General features: G+C 42.8%; 1 protein-coding gene across 1 annotated transcript in view; it reads left to right on the top strand.

The window, feature by feature from the left end:
- The first annotated feature begins 18,448 nt into the window (after positions 1-18,448).
- Positions 18,449-18,763, top strand: part of SPOCK2 (SPARC (osteonectin), cwcv and kazal like domains proteoglycan 2) — a 49,817-nt gene continuing 49,502 nt past the window's right edge. The window contains exon 1 of the mRNA XM_089670716.1: positions 18,449-18,511. The gene's annotated coding sequence lies outside the window, so the exon portion shown is untranslated. The remainder of the gene's footprint in view (positions 18,512-18,763) is intronic.

Here is an 18,763-nt window from a genome sequence, read left to right as displayed (position 1 = left end):
GGTCCCTGTACAGCCTCCCATTGCTGCTGTCTCCATCGCCACACTCTGCCATGTGCCACTTTCAGGTCTCCTCACACTGCTGGTGGGTTCCATTTTGTCATAGGGTGCTGGCAGATTACGGGCCTCCCATTGCTGCTGCCAGGCCCGTAATCTGCCATGGGCCCCCGTACCGACTCCTCATGCTGTGACGTTGCAACAAGGTGGAATTCAACCCTACATATGTTAGACCGCCTTTACGAACAGCGAAAGGCCATCACCGATTTCCTGATGTTACAAGCGGATAAAGGTACTCCCCTGTGTAACTTAGATGTCAGCCATTGGCAGCTCATGCGTGACACCTGCCGCTTGCTCAGGCCCTTTGAGGAGGCCACGCTATTCGTGAGTCGGCAGGACTATGGGATGAACGACGTCATTCCTCTGTTGCACGTCCTGGAACAAATGCTGTTAACAATGGCTGGTCAGGGTGCGGTAGACGTGGCGCACAGATCTCAACGCCACATGACCCCTGTGGGGGCAGGACAGGAAGAAGAGGAGGAGGTAGAGGAGGACATTGGTGCTCAGGAATTATTGAGTGAAATGGGTGGTTTTTCCACTCAGCGGACAGGAGTGGAGGAGCAGGAGCATCTGGTAGAGGAGGAGGAGGAGACAGAGGACCCAGACGCACCGTGGCAGTATGCTGTGGAGATGGAGGCAGGGAGTCCCTCGCATTCCTTGGCACAATTGGCCCATAGCATGCTCGGTTGCTTGCGTAGCGACAGCCGAATAATAACCATCAGACAGAGGGATGACTTTTGGCTGTCCACCTTGTTGGACCCTCGCTACCGTTCAAAAATGGTGGCCTTTTTCACACCTGCTGAGAGGGAGGCCAAAATAACGTACTATAAAAACCACCTATGTAGTCAGTTGGTCTCTGCCTTTCTGCGCCAACGTCCATCCTCAGACACTGTGGGCCCTGTGCGCTCGCGTTCCGCTGCCATGGCAGCAGGGGAGGGGTGGGGTGGTAGGAGCAGTGGCAGCTCCACCAGCAGCGGCTGCCTCAGTCTGCAGTCGATGATGAGTAGCTTTCTTCACCAGCGCAGTGAGGAAACTACTAACCAGCCGCAGCAGCAGCAGCATCAGGTGGACCTGGAGCAGGACCTCAAACAACAGGCTTGGGCCTACTTGGACAGCACCCTGCCAACCGAGGTAGACAATCCCCTTGACTACTGGGCAACGAAACTTGACCTTTGGCCCCAACTAGCTGAATTTGCCCTTGAAAGGCTGTCATGCCCGGCCAGTAGCGTGGCATCGGAGCGCGTGTTTAGTGTGGCAGGAGGTATTGTAACTCCGCGGAGGACACGACTGTCCACCCAAAGTGTGGAGAGACTCACGTTTGTGAAAATGAATCAGGCGTGGATTAGTCTGGATTTCAAACCACCAGTTCCTGACACAACTGACTAAATCCGCCATGAATCATGCCCCAAACATGTTATTATTTTTAACATAGGCCTCTGTATGGCCTTCAATTTAAGCTGCTTACGCTTCGCCACTCTGCCATGGGCCCCTGTACCGCCTCCTCTTGCTGCTGCCAGGTCCAGAGTGTGTCATGGGTCCCTGTACGGCCTCCCATTGCTGCTGTCTCCATCGCCACACTCTGCCATGTGCCACTTTCAGGTCTCCTCACACTGCTGGTGGGTTCCATTTTGTCATAGGGTGCTGGCAGATTACGGGCCTCCCATTGCTGCTGCCAGGCCCGTAATCTGCCATGGGCCCCCGTACCGACTCCTCATGCTGCTGCCAGGCCCGTAATCTGTCATGGGCCCCTGTACCGCCTCCTCATGCTGCTGCCAGGTCCAGAGTGTGTCATGGGTCCCTGTACGGCCTCCCATTGCTGCTGTCTCCATCGCCACACTCTGCCATGTGCCACTTTCAGGTCTCCTCACACTGCTGGTGGGTTCCATTTTGTCATAGGGTGCTGTATGGCCTCCCATTGCTGCTGCCAGGCCCGTAATCTGCCATGGGCCCCCGTACCGACTCCTCATGCTGCTGCCAGGCCCGTAATCTGTCATGGGCCCCTGTACCGCCTCCTCATGCTGCTGCCAGGTCCAGAGTGTTTCATGGGTCCCTGTACGGCCTCCCATTGCTGCTGTCTCCATCGCCACACTCTGCCATGTGCCACTTTCAGGTCTCCTCACACTGCTGGTGGGTTCCATTTTTTCATAGGGTGCTGTATGGCCTCCCATTGCTGCTGCCTCCACCGCCACACTGTGGCTCCACACTCTGGTTTTGGCCCCGTGACTGCCCAAATGAGTGAAGTGTGCGGTGATTCTAAGATCGACGGCACTCATCTGCATGTCATACTGACTGACAGTATTATTTCTCTTCCCCAGCAGACTCCAAGGGCATTTAAATTAAAGGTACAGTGTTCTGCACTAATATAAAGGCTCTCTGAAGCCTAGAAACACCCTTTTTATAAGTTAAATTCGCAGCGAATATATTCGACTCGAATCGAATTTATTCCGCGAATTCGCCGAATCAGCCGAATCGAATTTTTGAATACTTCGCTCATCTCTAGTTATTATATATTTATGATTATTATTCATATACGGTATAGATGAATAAGATCAGGTTAATTTTAGTGGCCTTATTGCAGTGTGTTACAGCAGTATTAAACCCAAAAAACAAAATGTAATATATTGCAGCTAACCAATTATTAGATTTGGTGACTGCATTAGTTTTCTTTTTTGCAGGCTCCCCCCCTCCCCTTCCTGTTCAGAAGACAGCTGTGCTACTGGGACAGAAAAAAAAATCGGCAGGGGTTTTACCCTTCCTTACTTTATTTATATATAAGGGAAAGTTTTGGGCTGGAGCAGGGGTGGACTGACAACTCATGGGGCCCCCAATAGGGGATCATGGGGCCCCTGTGTCCTCACCCACATTCAAACCACACCCAAAAAAGCCTATGAAAGGTACCAGGGGAATCTCATGGGGCCCCCTACTGACCCCGGGGCCCTCGGCAGTGCCCGAGTGCTCAAATTGTCAGTCTGCCCCTAGGCTGGAGTTATAATTTAAAAGACAAGTATGGGATTTAAAAAAAAACATACTTACCTAGGTGGATGCCACATCAATCCAATGCTGTATATGTCCCCTGTTGGCTCTAAGGCTGAGAACTGAACTGATTACTTTGTTCTCCCCACTGCTCTGAGCAGAGAGTGGTGACTGACAGTCATTGCTCTCTGCTCTACCCCCAGCGCTGGGCTGTGGAGGGGGCGGGATCGGCTGGCTCAGGTTCTCAGCAGGTCACTGAGAGGCTGAGCCAGGTGCCAGTCCAGGCTCCTGGGTGGATCCTGACCATATGGTTGTGATCTTTCCCCAGCCTGGATTGACTATGTGACGTCAGCCGACAGTGGGTCACAGAAGTGCAAAATGAACTGCACTCATGTGATCCACAGGAGAAGTACAGCCAAATGAGCTTTGGCTGTTCTCCTTTAAAGTGATTGTCAAGGGTTTTTTTTGTTTTTTTTAAATACCATGTCATACTTACCTGCTCTGTGCAGTGGTTTTGCAGAGTAGCCCCAATCCTCCTCTTCTCTGATCCCCTTACGGGACTCCTCCTCTTCTCTATGTGCCGCCCTAGAAAACCACTTCCTATGATGGCACATGTGCGGGTGCCATCCCCCGCTGTTGTCTTTTTTACTGGTGGAACTGCTCATGTACACTGCAGCTGCTAAACTGACGTTCAGGAGCTGTTCAGTGTTTTTTCAGCAGCCCCTGAACTCTCCCTAATGTTTTCCTATGTGTCCATGTACACATCGTCGTTTACAGTCGTTTACAGGCATTGAATTTACAGTCTTTTTTTGAACGCACCAAACTTGCGTTCAGGAGCAGATTTTTCTGGCGTTTCAAACGCAAAATGCTTGTAAATGTTTGTAAACCCAGTTAACCGCGTTTATAAACATTTGCGTTTAGAAGCGTTTTTTAACTGTTCCGTGTCCAGATGCTGTCCAGAGCCTTTTTTCATCATCAGAAATGCATGCAAAGTGTTTTCAATGTATTCAAATGGACCCGGTACACCAGCGCAGTCAGTTCCAGGTTTCGCATGCAGCAACAAATGGTAGAACATGCTGCATTATGCTCATGATGGGATCCATAGTGAATACAACCAGAAAAGACAGGTCATCTCAACACATACTGCTCTCTCTGCTTCTGCTCTCTCTATTACTCTCAAATGTCTGAAATAGTTAATTATTTACTATTTTTCAGTCATTCTGGGCATTTGGGAAGGTCTCCTGAGGTTATCTTTTTAACACACAAACGTGGCTAAACTGACATTTTTTAACTTGCTTTTTCCAGCAGTCAGTTTCCATTGTTCAGAAGAGTTTTCCAAACGCCCCGTGTACATGAACCCTTAAATATGTGTGTGATTTTTTTATACTATTTTTATTCAGTATTTGACATTTAGAAAGATTTTGTATGTACTTAATTCACCTTAGTTGTTTTTTATACACCACGTGTGTCCAGTGAAAGCAGCTTCCCTTTGACTGGTATTCTGGTTGCCTTTTTCTTTTGTATTAATACATCTGCTGCAGGGACCGCACTGACTTAGTGAGTTGGAATATTTCTATGGTTTAAACCATTTTACCTCTTTTGTAGCAATAAAAACTGACAGGGATTCTAATCCTTCTCCACTGTATCCATTCTTCTGGATATCATGTCACAAGTTAAAATACTGCATGGTTTCTTGAGATAAATGTCGCACATTTTGATGAAATACCGCATGCCTTATTTTAGAAGCATTTTTTGTGATTTGGAAAAAAACTTTTGAAAAATGCTTTGCTGTGAGCTCAGATTTTAAAGAGGAAAATACTGCTTTGTGAATTGAGCCCTCAGCATTTATGTTAGGCTGCCAGAACTGCACCCCAGCCAACAGTAGTAAATTGCAATCAACTAGCCACTGGCATTCAAGAAGTTCAAAGAAATGTTACATAACAAACCAGAGACTGCCAACAGGATGGCCCAAAATGACCTCTGAGGGGGCCATGGTACAAAAACTGACTTGAATATTGTGAAATGGTATGTAAAACCACTGCAAATATTTATAGTAATATAATGTACAAGCCAAGAAGACAAAGCTAGAATAAGAACTGATGAGTACATAATAGATAACTTAGATAAATCCGAATAATATTTTACAGTTCAACTGCACATGGACAGATGCGTATACCCTTTAGTGTCACGGCTGGTTTTATTGAGACAGATTTTTCAGCTACTGCATGGCTTTAAAAACACATATTTAGACTAACCAACAGTCAATGCCTGTAACAAAGCAGATAAAAGGAGCCTTTTTTTAACATAAAACACATGCAAAAAGACTGGGAACCAATCAAAATGCATAGTGCAGTTGTTATAACCCAACTAGAAGGTATAAAAGCACAAAACTGCACTATATTGTGTTTCATTTGCTAAATAAAATTCAGTGTGTACTTATAGATCCCTAGAGAGTGAGCAATATTTTCTGGATGAATGGGCTGACATTATAACAGCTGTTCTGTGGCCAATCAATAGTCTATCTTGCTACAAAGCTATGACCTTACTGGTGTTTAACTATGTAGCTAGTTCAGTAACAAGCTTGGGCACATGTTAAAATGCTACATTGACTGTTATTGAAGGAATGGCATCATGGAGAATGACAAACAGACTTAATCTGATGGTTTGCTATAGAACATCAGATTCGGCTATAATCTGAAGGAATGTGTTTCAGTCCAATGCAGCTGCTGTTGCTCAGTGTAAAGTTTTGTTTTTTGGAGCAAATATTCTTTAACCACTAGCCTACTGGGTACTTTTACCCCCTTCCTGCCCAGGCCAATATTCAGCTTTCTGTGCTGTTGCACTTTGAAAGAAAATTTTGCAGTCATGCAACAATGTACCCATATGAAATTTTTATAATTTTTTCACACAAATAGAGCTTTCTTTTGGCGGTATTTAATCACGACTGGGGTTTTATTTTTTGCAAAAAAGGTTTTCTTTGTTTCTATTATAAAATTTTGCAAACAGGTAATTTTTCTCCTTCACTGATGTGCGTTGATGAGGCTAGACCAGGGGCGGACTGACCATTCAAGCACTTGGGCACTGCCTGAGGACCCGCGGTCAGTAGGGGGCCCCATGAAATGCCCCTGGTACCTTTTATTGGCTTTTATGGGTGTACTTTGACTGCAGGCAAGGACACAGGGGCCCCATGATCCCCTATTGCCCGGGGGCCCCATAAGTTGTCAGTCCGCCCCTGGGCTAGACTGATAGGCGGCACTGATAGACAGCACTGATAGGCACTGATGAGGCAGCACTGATGGGCACTGATAAGGCAGATGAGGCGGCATTGGTAGGCATTGATGAGGAGGCACTGATTATGCACCGATATGCAGCAATGATGGGCATCATGCCTAGCAGCGGCACTGACTGGCAGCACTGTCTGATAGCGCTGACTGGAGGCACTGATGGGCAGCACGACTGGGCATTGATCGGCAGCACTGATGGGTGGCACTACTGTGCACTGATAGGTGACACTGCTGGGCACTGATGGGTGGCACTACTGGGCGGCATTGCTGGGCACTACTGGGCAGCACTGATAATTAGGGCACTGATAATCAGTGCCCTGATTATCAGTGCAGATCTCCTCTGTCACTTTTGCCAGTTATCGGCAATACTTACAACTGTGACCGTGTGAGGAAAGTTTTGACGATAACCGACAACAGCATTTACTTTGTGATCTGCTGTGTCATTGGGCATGTCTTATTCTAAATTGCTGGATGTGGCGCATGATCCTGTGCAATTCAGGTGTGAAGCGTCCCTAAATAAATGAAAAATGAACATCTAGATACGTTTCTTAGGGCCCTTTACACCGTTTATGTTGGGCTTGCCCAGTGTAGTCCCAACATAAAGACAAGGCAACTTGGCTTGTTTGCTGTGAAGTCAGTTTGTTGTGGCGGTATGCACTGAGAACAGTAAAGCATGCAGGACATTTTTTAATACAGCATGTTACAACACACACCACTTAAAGCGGAGTTCCACTCACCTGTCAAAAAATAAAAGTCAGCGGCTACAAAAACTGTAGCTGCTGACTTTTAAAAAACAGCCACTTACCTGTCCCTCGGTTCCGTGGTGTGTCCCCCAAACCTCGTTTCACCGGCCGTCCTGTATTCCAGAAGGCCGGCATTTACAGTGTGGGCACCCGGCTGTGATAGCTTGTGGCTTCACAGTCGAGTACCCACTGCGCATGTGCGAGTAGCGCTGCGCTTCATGAATGGCCCTGTAGTCTTCTGGTACCTGTCACATTTCCAAAAAGACTACAGGAAGGGAGGGAGGGAGGACACCTTCTGTTTCCGATCGCCTGGAAGTGGGAGCGGGTACCGGTCAAATTCGGTGTTAAGGTGCCAATCCTTAATGGGGAGCAGGGGAGTGGTCCTTAAAACGGAACTTTCCCTTTTGGGTGGAGCTCTGCTGTAAATGCAGCTGTGGTGAATAGAACTGAATGAAAAGTCACTTGTGACATTTCAATAAAGTTTGGGAAAAAAAGCGCAGCAGCACTGTCCCCCTCCCCTTCCCCATAGCACACCCACCACTGCCCTTTCAGTAGTATGGTTGCTGGTGTGAAGGAGCTCTTGCACTTCCAAGTTACACATTTTTATGATTTGCCCTGCAAGCTTCATAAATCATACACACCCTATGTACTAACCCTGAATTTAGGAATCTAATTTTTCCCAGAATTAGGAAGATAGAACATTTAACAACAGGTCCATTTTATAACACATATGCAATGATTCCTACTCCTACCATCATTGCAAACCAAGCTGTATTGATAACCCCTACTGGTTTACAGGTACGGCATCTTTTGGCCCCAATATTCAATTTTTTAATACAAAAGAGATTTTATCAGTATTGAAATAGACAAAAAGCAACAACCTCAATGCTGACAAAAACGTGCACCTATGTATATACCATACACGGAAGGAATGTATTACATAACTGGAAAGATATCAGGTTGGTGAAGACAAAACTTTATCACAGACTTGTTTGCAGTAATAAATGCAAAATAATAACGAAAGCCCATATAATTAGAGCTCTGAACTCTGAAAAAAAAACCCTAAACCAAAAGCGACACATGCCATCTCAAATATAGGGCTATTGGAATTTTAGTAGTATTCCTAGATATAACAGATCTCAATGAGTATATGGCACTGTAATCTGAATACATCAAAAATGAACACATAAGAGCCACTGTTTGAAATCATGTAGAAGTTGTGTCCAGTGTAGAGCAAGTAGAAGATTCTGCCTCCCGAATATCCCAAATTTTGAATTGCTTTCAGGTAACCTCTGTGGTTACAGATCAGTTTCTTAACCTCCCTAGCAGTCTGATTATGTCAGTATTTCTGTGCTCAAAGTGGTACAGTATTTTTCAATGGAAATATGTTGTTTTTTTATTGTAGGCTTGTAATTCTTAGGAATAACTCACTGAAATCTGTCCGAACAAGAGTCTAGTAAACATCCCGGGTATGATAAAGTTTGAAACACAAAATCATAAATTATAATATAATAAATAATCATAAAATTAGTAATATAATAATAATAAATTTAATCCAATAATGTAATCAAACCAAAAACACTGAAATTTGAAATAGAGCGCCAAGTTCGCACATCACTGAGCTCAGTAGCAAAATCATTTTCAGTGTCTGATGACGAATTTCCCCATGAATCATTATCACTCAATTCTGCAGGTGGTTCTAATTTACTATCACTATTCTCTAGCTGGTCTAAAATTGCTTTTGACCTAAAGGGACGCTTTTTGGACGCCATGGACATTTCTCAGTTTCCAGAAAGAACAGTAGTAATGCAGGCAGGGCACAGGACAAAGCACTAGGGACAAAATGTATGTGAAATGGTTTGATACAGTAATGTAATACTATGAGATTTTAGTGTATTTAGTGAATGTCACATTTAAACTTTTTGAATTTCCCGCCGGTTCCGTCCCCCGTACGTCCCGACGCTAGCAGGGAATGGAACCCAGAAGGCGGATGCCGTCTTTGGCCAGAGGAGAAGGCCAGGGATTCTGCAGGGGGGACATCGCGGGAGCGCAGGACAAGTTAAGTGCTGGAGGGAATCCCTGAGCAACACTGCAGGGTATTCCCAAGTGTAGCTTGGGGTTACCGCTTATGGTACTTAAAATTAACCCCGAGCTATACTCGGGAATACCGCCAGAGAGGTTAAACAGGAGCATTTTTTTAATCTGCACTTTCCATTGGTGTAAGGTAGGCACCCCAGCTTGGATCCACACATTGTCTGTACCGGCTACTTAGCAGTAAACAATATCATGCACAAAGGTGCACACATAAATGTTTAATTCTAAATACTCAGGAGGATCCCGTAGGCACAACCGATGGTCTTGTACTGAAGAACCCATGATATCATGCAAACATGTTAATAGCTTCCAGCCAGCCTGTATCTGAGGGCAGGACTAGAGCAGGTGGAAAAAGGAGCCATGGGCCACTTGGCATTTCTGACATAGTGAGATTGATTTACTAAAGGCAAATAGACTGTGAGTGAACTGCATTTGTAGAGTGCACAGTGTATCTGCCTTTAGTAAATCCTGCTAACTGAATTGGTGTCAAATAGGTATGACTAAGTATAAATAGACAAGTGAACTTATCAGTAAGTTTCAGAGAGATCTGGAAATCAGACTATACAAATATTCCTAGGGATGGGACTCTGCAAGCACAGCATAAAGGACTGCATGCATGCTGTCCTTACTACTAGGAGAAAAATGGCCAACAATGCTTGACAGCTAACATCCCTCTACGCAGTCATGTCCTAAATAAACTGTTCACTCTTCAGGTGGATTTTTTTCAGTATTTGCCATCTCTGCTTGAACAGACATGTATCTGCAAATAGAATTAATTGCTTGATCATCAGTGAGTGTCATAAAATAAATTAAATCAGTCCAGAGGTATCTAAAAGTCAGTTTCTGCCATGGCACTGGTCCAATTGTAGACATAAGTGGCCATATAGGAAATATTTTCCATATCATGACTACTTTTATTTATGCTGGGTACCTTCCAGTCTCCATTGACTTAGAATATATGATAATACTGTATATGCTTAGTTTAAATACTGCAGTGGCCCACAAACTGTTATTTGATTTGTTTAGTTATGTAACTTATTATCATTGTTAAATTACAGCCACTATAATGTATTCTCTTGGTACAAATTTTTAAATATTATGTGCAGGGAAAGTAACAGGTTCTCTTTAAAGCTGTCCCACTGCAGCATATCCTGAAGTACCAAGGTTTTCTCCTGCACCTGGGCAGCAACTTGATAGGTAGGGGTGGTGGAAAGGTTTGCATTTACAAGTAGGGGTCAAGCATTATAGGAAACCTCTTGCTTTGCTCTTCATTAGGCAAAATATATATTCATTTGAAAGTACTTTTTAATATAACTTTTTAGATTTTTCGTTGCTCCACATTTTAATATTGTCTAATAAATATGGATTTGTAAATCCTTAATTTGCGGGTCATCTGTACATCAGGGGATGTAAATAGCATCCCTGTTTAATGACTGGATGAGCTTAGTTAGCCTTTAAAAGTATGTTGTTCACCTGTAAAAAAAGAATGTTGTTTTGATTCAGGTGACTGCTATTGAATTGCATAGATACAGTAGATGAGCCTCCATATGTAAAAAGCAAACATGGCTTGAAAACATACTTATGTATTATACACAAAACAACAACAAAAATGCAAACCACAGTGCGTTGATAGCAAATAAAAATCCAAAATTACAAGTTATCTTCAGAACAGTATAAGTGAAAACCCTCAATAGTCCTAACTGTGAAGGTTATCAGGGAACAGTAGGGAATTTTTGCTTCTGAGATTTCAAAGAGATGCACATGTGCTTTTGCATTATTTCTTAAGATCCTTGTTCTGGCAAAAATGTCTGGAATCTCTGAATCTGGCTTCTTGAAATTTACTTGAGAAGGACTTTGTGCACCTCAATCTTTTGTCTTCCTATGACCCTAGAGATGGCTGTCTCTAGTTTCCTCCCAAAAAAGATTTTGTTTTAGCCACAGTGCCCATTGTGCCAGTGACTGAGTGGAACATCGCTCGCTCAGTGCATCAGATGGTGTCAATCTCCAGTTCTCCATGGAAACCTGCTGTAATTTTCAGTTCATCAGAGCTCATACAATGTCCTCATGAATATGTTTTGATTAATTGCAATTTCAAAATTTTGTTAGTTGGATAATTTTGGTTTCTGAGGTAAGGGCAATGGCTGACTTTCATGCTTCACCCACCAACTATAAAGATTTCTTGAGGTCCAGGTCAATTATTCTTTCAAGTGCATCCTTAAAGGCTGAACCTTCCATGGGAAATGAGACATTTTTTGGCCAGTTGCAGTACTGCAGCAAGACCACAGGTGGATTATTTGGAGAAGTTACAACAGCTTCCAAGAGAGGATACAGTGTACTTAGACGATTTAGCAAGAATCTCTATTCTGCTTTCTGCCACTCTTCTTCAATACAGTCCTTATATTCTTCCATAGAAGGAAAAAACAAGATTTTTTTTTTTGAGAAGAGGAAAAATACTTCCATGTTTCCTTTGGGAGCTGCTTCCTCCCAGGTTATAGCCTGCAAGACAGTCTAAATGTAAGACTGTATGAATATTAAACTAAAACCTGAGGGCTTAGACCCTTCATCTGATGAGGAGCTAGGATTGGCAGCTCCCACAGGTGTGGTAGAGAGGAAAAGAGATGAGAAGGAAGGTCCATTGATGGGCCTGGCTGGTCTAGTTGGTGGAAACTGAGGTGAGGAGACAGAGAAGCTGTTAATGTCGAGAGACTTGCCAACTTAGAAATTGAGTCTCATACTAGTTGCTTAAGAAGAGATGCTATCTGCTGACTTTCCTGACCTTGTTCAATAGAGGGCTTTCCTAGGTGGCCCCTACAGACTAGCTTGTTTGCCATGGGAGTTGCCACACAGGCCCAAGACATTTTCTCACAAGGACATTGAGAGTGCTCTGGGGATGATAAAGAGTGATAATGCCTCATGGATATCTTCCTGGCTTGCGAATCATGCTTGGAGAGAGACAAGTGTGCTCTGGGCGAAGGGGTGTCATAAGACTCATAATGCTTTTAAAGTCCTTTAGATTTCTTATAGCATGACAGGGCAAAGCTGAAACAGAAATGTAACAGCAACAGGCACTCTTTCTGTACTTTTGGGCACTTACCTGCTTATAAATCCCTTACATGTAGGGCAAGTAAGGGTCTTGCAAAAGCAGTGAGTGGCTCATAGCAATGGTGGCAAGGTAATTAGCCTGGGAGAATAAAGAGATATAGGTAAGTAAAAAGTACCAATGAAAAAGAAAAAAGGACCTACAAGCAAACAGGCACCTACCATCATACAGACTGCTTTCCTCCTTGAGGAAGACCCAAAACTGTCCCCCAACAAAGATCTGGTAATACATAAGGACTGTGAAAAAAGGGAAAGAACAAACATACAGTGACTATACAGGTTTAGTGGGAAAATAAAATAAAACTAGGACAAAAATATGGGAAAACTCCCTGCTCACGTTGCGCCCAGCAACAGCAAACACCATAGCCAGCCAGATCTTGCCCCTAGTTAGGAGATTTTTCATGCCCTAAAAGATCCACAGCAGAGGCTCCCAATCCTTTTAGTGCCTTTAGAAGTCGTCTAAGGCCTCTTGCACATGGACGTCATGATTTACTGACATTGATGTACCATAAAGACCTTGCGTATACACACGTACAAAGGCAGATCAGTAAAAAAGTGGCAATTTTTACTCCAGTGCGCAAGAGGCCTAAGCACTGGGACTACACCTGAGAGAGGCTGAACCTAGGCAGATGCTGCACTGAGGGAGAATGCTGGGGGTCCTTGTTCTTTCATGCTATTCTGGCCCAGAGGTGGAGCTCCATCACTAGCATGCTACCATGTAGACAGCAGGAAAACACATTGGGGTTTACAAATAAAACACAAATGTGAAATACTTTCATATCATTTTGCTCTTATAAATATGTAGTAAAAGACAAGAGTTTCCCTTTAAGCCTTAATATTTTAAACAGCTATGGGGGCCTGGGACTGACATGTAAAGAGTAGATGAAATAGAGCCGAACTGGTGGTTATCACAGCCTATTCAGAATGTTAGGGCCTCTGTGTGAATTACTGATCATATATTCTGTTTTATCACACACATTTTCTACCTGTCCTCTTAGAAATACATAGGAAATAAAGTTCAAGTGCATACAGCATAACCAATCAAAGGATAACTTGGAATATATACAAGCAGATGTAAAGTCACCAGTGATCTGCTGCATAAATGTAATGAGCAGTGTACTGTTATTTAGGAACAATGGCAATGTAAGTTCCATCTGCTGCATCTCCGTGTGATCGTGCTATTTCATTTCTTCTGTATTTATATGCAGACACTTTTGTCACCTCTTGCTGCTATCACTGATCCTATTTTCTCGTGTTCTAGCCTTTCATCATAATTTCTCACAGAGCTGAACACTTTTTATTGAGCATCTGACATTTATTAAAAGTCACCTCTTACAGTGGACACAAATGAGCGTAGGTCTGAATAGATACCCAATCAAAGTTGGCGTAGGAAGCAGCAAAAAAGAAAAAAAAAAAAGTTAATAAACAGGATTAAGGCAAACATTTCATACCAAGTTGATATTGTTTTTCTTCTTGTTTGAGTACTGTCTTCCACATTACATTTGTAGAGATCCAGACATTCCTTCCCTGGGGAGATTACTTTGCAATATATGGTGGATAAGAAGGGTGCAGTTAGGTCACCAGGAAGAACGGTATGAGGATATGAGAGGTCTCTAAACTTTAATATAAGAATAAGGACTCATTAAATGGTCAGAGCAAGTAGACGCAGGTAAAAGAATATTTCTTTGAAATCCTAAACATACTGTACATTTGGTAAAACAAGACTTGTATTTAGACTGCATTTAGGATTACCTTGGACTGATGGTGCATTTATAAACCATGGTTAGTTGGCAAGATTGTATGTAACACCAATTAGGGCCCATAGACTCCAGACAGAAATATCACCTTTGTGTTGGAGGGGATGTAATTCTCAGGGAACACTTGCACAAATATGGCGGAGATGTCCTAGAATACAGGTGTACTGGGGGGGAAATAATTATAAAATAAAAGGAATGAGAATGCCCATTAAACCATGGACATGCCTACTCCATAAAACAGATATTTTGGTGGAACGGTATACAGTGCCTTGAAAAAGTATTCATACCACTTGAAATTTTCCACATTTTGTCATGTTACAACCAAAAGCATAAATGTATTTTATTGGGATTTTATGTGGTAGACCAACACAAAGTGGCACATAATTCTGAAGTGGAAGGAAAATGATAAATGGTTTTCAAAATTGTTTTACAAATATCTGAAAAGTGTGGTGTGTATTTGTATTCAGCCCCCCTAAGTCAATACTTTGTAGAACCACCTTTAGCTGCAAATACTGCTGCAAGTCTTTCTGGGGATGTCTCTACCAGCTTTACACATCCAGAGAGTGACATTTTTGCCCATTCTTCTTTGCAAAATAGCTCAAGCTCCGTCAGATTGGATGGAGAGCATCTGTGAACAGCAATTTTCAAATCTTGCCACAGATTGTCAATTGGATTTAGACTGGGCCATTCTAAGACATGAATATGCTTTGATCTAAACCATTCCATTATAGCTCTGGCTGTATGTTTAGGGTCGTTGTCCTGCTGGAAGGTGAACCTCCGCCCCAGTCTCAAGTCTTTTGCAGACTCTAACAGGTTTTCTTATAAGATTGCCCTGTATTTGGTTCCATCCATCTTCCCATCAACTCTGACCAGCTTCCCTGTCCCTGCTAAAGAAAAGCATCCCCACAACATGATGCTGCCACCACCATGGGGATGGTGTGTTAAGGGTGATGTGTAGTGTTCATTTTCCACCACACATAGCGTTTTGCTTTTAGGCCGAAAAGTTAAATTTTGGTCTCATCTGACCAGGGCACCTTCCATATGTTTGCTGTGTCTCCCACATGGCTTCTCACAAACTGCAAATGGGACTTCTTATGGCTTTCTTCTTGCCACTCTGCCATGAAGGCCAGATTTGGGGAGTGCACAACTATTAGTCGTCCTGTGGACAGATTCTCCCACCTGAGCTGTGGATATTTTCAGCTCCTTCAGAGTTACCATGGGCCTCTTGGCTGCTTCTCTGATTAATGCTGTCCTTGCCCGACCTGTCAGTTTAGGTGGACGGCCATGTCTTGGTAGGTTTGCAGTTGTGCCATACTCTTTCCATTTTCGGATGATGGATTGAACAGTGCTCCGTGAGATGTTCAAAGCCTGGGATATTTTTTTTCTATAACCTACCTTGCTTTAAACTTCTCCACGACTTTATCCCTGACCTTTCTGGTGTGTTCCGTGGCCTTCATGATGGTGTTTGTTCACTAATGTTCTCTAACAAACCTCTGAGGGCTTCACAGAACAGCTATATTTATACTGAGATTAAATCACACAGAGGTGGACTCTATTTACTAATTAGGTGACTTCTGAAGGAAATTGGTTCCACTAGATATTAGTTAGGGGTATCAGAGTAAAGAGGGCTGAATACAAATGCATGTCACACTTTTGAGATATTAATTGTAAAACAATTTGAAAACCATTTATCATTTTCCTTCCACTTCTCACTTATGTGCCACTTTTTGTTGGTCTATCACATAAAATCAATTTATGTTTATGGTTGGAACATGACAAAATGTGGAAAATTTCAAGGGGTATAAATACTTTTTCAAGGTATTGTAGGAGATGATTAATTCCTCATTTACTTAAGGCAGCAAAAGAGTTTATTCCAAAGATTAGTGCTCACAATGTATTCCACTATGAAAGAATGGATCACAAAAGTAGACTGTTTATGCGTAATGGAAGAATTATTGCAGTTCCAGAAAGATTCTGTTGATCTATTTTTTGGAACGTGGGGAGTATGATTACATTTTCAGAGGTCTAAGGCCTATGAAGAATTGATAGGATACATTTAGGAGAATATTAATGCTTCATGAAGGATGCATTCTGGAGGGTTCAGTATGTAAGAAGGGAAGGGTTTGAAGGAACCTTGGATTTAGATCTGTGTTAACCAAACACCACTAAGAGACTTGAATAGGAGAGCTTAATGTAAATAGCTGGACAAGAAGAGTGTTTAGGAGCCTAGATAGTAATTTGTGAATAATGTTAGAGGAAGCAATGTTAAGATCCCATGGCAAGTGTCTCAGTGGCGTTAGGGAAGAGGAGCAAAAAATGTTGGGATACTATTAGGTGTGTATGAGGACCAAGAGAACACCCCAGTGAGTGACAAACTCATTGCAGCATTCAATGTACTGAGAAACACTAGTAAATTGGCAACTCACATTAGAAGTAGAAATGGCACTTTTTGTATGTAATCCATGAGTGGTCAGCTCATGCATCTGGGATGGGGAGCCTCTTCCTAAAACTTGCCTGGAATGTCCAGATTACATACAAAAAGTGCAATTTCTTCCTCTAATGTGAGTTGCAAAGTTACTAGTGTTTCTCAGTACATTTAATGCTGCACTTAGTTTAGCACCCCCTGGGGTGTTTTCTTGGTCCTGCAGGTGTATCCATCCATCCACCCAGTGTTTCTATCCTGGTCTGAGGTTCCCAGTTGTTGTGAGACTGCCCACTGGAAGCCCTTACTGTGTGAGGAGCCTGATATTAACTGTCACAACATGAGTTACCATTTGTCTTTTCACAACAATAAGTACGTTATTATACTACACTCAGATTGGACCCTGCTGTTCTTCTTATCTGTTCCCTTAGAGATACTTAAAAGAGACCTATGGGTTAAATTAAAAAAAATTATACTCAGCTAGTTGGATGCAGCATCAATTTGATGATTTGATTTCCAGTGAGAACTGAGCGAGCCAATTACTTTAAGGCTCCATGCACATTGGGCGCTTTGATAACATTAATGTCAGTTGTGTAAAGTCACGTTAAAAACGTGAGTTTTTCAGCTTTTTTTTAGCATTTTTGCACTAGCGTTTAGCGGCGTTTTCCCACGTTTTTCCACGTTTGTGTTTTTTTTTACAAAAATAAATTTTTTTTTGTCAAAAAAAGTCCAAAAATCCTGGCTTGTGGTGTTTTACCGCATTTTGCCGCGTTTTTCAGCATTAGAGCGTTTTTACAGCTAAAAAACGCATCTAGAAACCCACTAGTCCTGGGTTTTTTTCTACCCAGAAAACTTCCCTGCCAAAAAATGTTGATTACAGTCTACTGTATGTGTGCATGGACTCATAGGATAACATGCTGGGGAGTTTATTGGCTGTAGAAAAAAACATCAAAAGCCAAAAACAGCTGCTGTAAAAACGTCCAGTGTGCATGAGGACTCAGTCACCAACTCTCTGTTCTGCCCCTCGAGCACTTACTGGAGTGGTGGGCTGTGGAAAGGCGGGAAGGGATGGCTCAGGCTCTTGGCAGATCACTGAGAGCTTGAGCCAGGTGTCGGTTCAGGCTTCTGGGTGGATCCCATCCATATGGTCAAAGTCCAGACCGGCTCTGTGACGTCAGCCATCAGCAGACTTTAGCCTGCTGTCAGCTGAAAATGGGTCATATGAGTGAAGAATGAACTGCACTTCTGTGACCTACAGGAGAAGTATAGGTGAAAAAAGCTTTGACTATACTTCTTTAAGTCTCTTCAGAGGTGCTGCATCTAATGCTTTGAGATCAGCCGGAGGATATCTTGAACACTCCAACTGGATTGTATGAAATTTTTGCTGTTCTGCATAGACATTTATGTACATACGACACATATTGTGCCATATACCCCATTACTACTGTAGTTTACTGTGTTTGTTTGTTATTGTTTTATGCTGTACATCTAAGTTGGTGCCCAGAGTTTATTAATATGAATCACTAAGGCAATAAATATTTGTGCAGCACTGCACATGGGAATCAGCAAGAAAAACCATACAACCAGTTTTGGTGCAGCCAACTACTTTTGGACAAGGGGCGGACTGACAACTCATGGGGCCCCCGGGCAATAGGGGATTATGGGGCCCCTGTGTCCCTGCCCAAACTCAAAAAAGCCTATGAAAAAGGTACCAGGGGCATCTCATGGGGCCCCCTACTGACCCTGGGCCCTCGGGCAGTGCCCGGGTTTCCAAATGCTCAGTCCGCCCCTGTTTTGGACATATTTAAATATTATGCTTTATATATATATATATATATATGTATATATATATTCAATGCCTGACTTCATGCTTAGAATGGACCAGAAATCAATAGAGACGTTACCTTTAAGATACAGCTTGGAGAGACAAAAATAAAACTCACCAGAACAAAATATCTTCTATCTGTAAATCAAATTACATGTAAACATAATGTTATTACCATTGACTCCATTCCTTTTTTTTTTTTTTTTCTTGTTAGGATGATTACATCAAGAGTTGGGAGGACAACCAAGCAGGAGATGAAGGTAATATAAGTGCCGCAAAACACCAGATAATATAAATGCCACAAAACACCACACACCTTTTCCTTCCTACAAACAAACATATGGAAATCTCTGTGATGTCATGGTGACACTGTAAAGCAGCCAGATCACTGTTCATTGACACCATTTTTTACTTAGTATTACTTAGGGGATCTGGAACTGTCTAAGGAGCTTTTTGTAAAAAGTTGCTAAAAATGTACAATACTTCAAGTACATCTTTAAGTGATACATTCA

Source organism: Staurois parvus, unplaced genomic scaffold (assembly GCF_062004578.1).
Source record: "Staurois parvus isolate SC_StPar_1 unplaced genomic scaffold, SC_StPar_1.0 ptg000094l, whole genome shotgun sequence".
In the NCBI taxonomy this organism is placed as follows: Eukaryota; Metazoa; Chordata; class Amphibia; order Anura; family Ranidae; genus Staurois; species Staurois parvus.
Note: the sequence above shows the minus strand (reverse complement) of the source record. Positions and strands in the feature narration are given on the sequence as shown.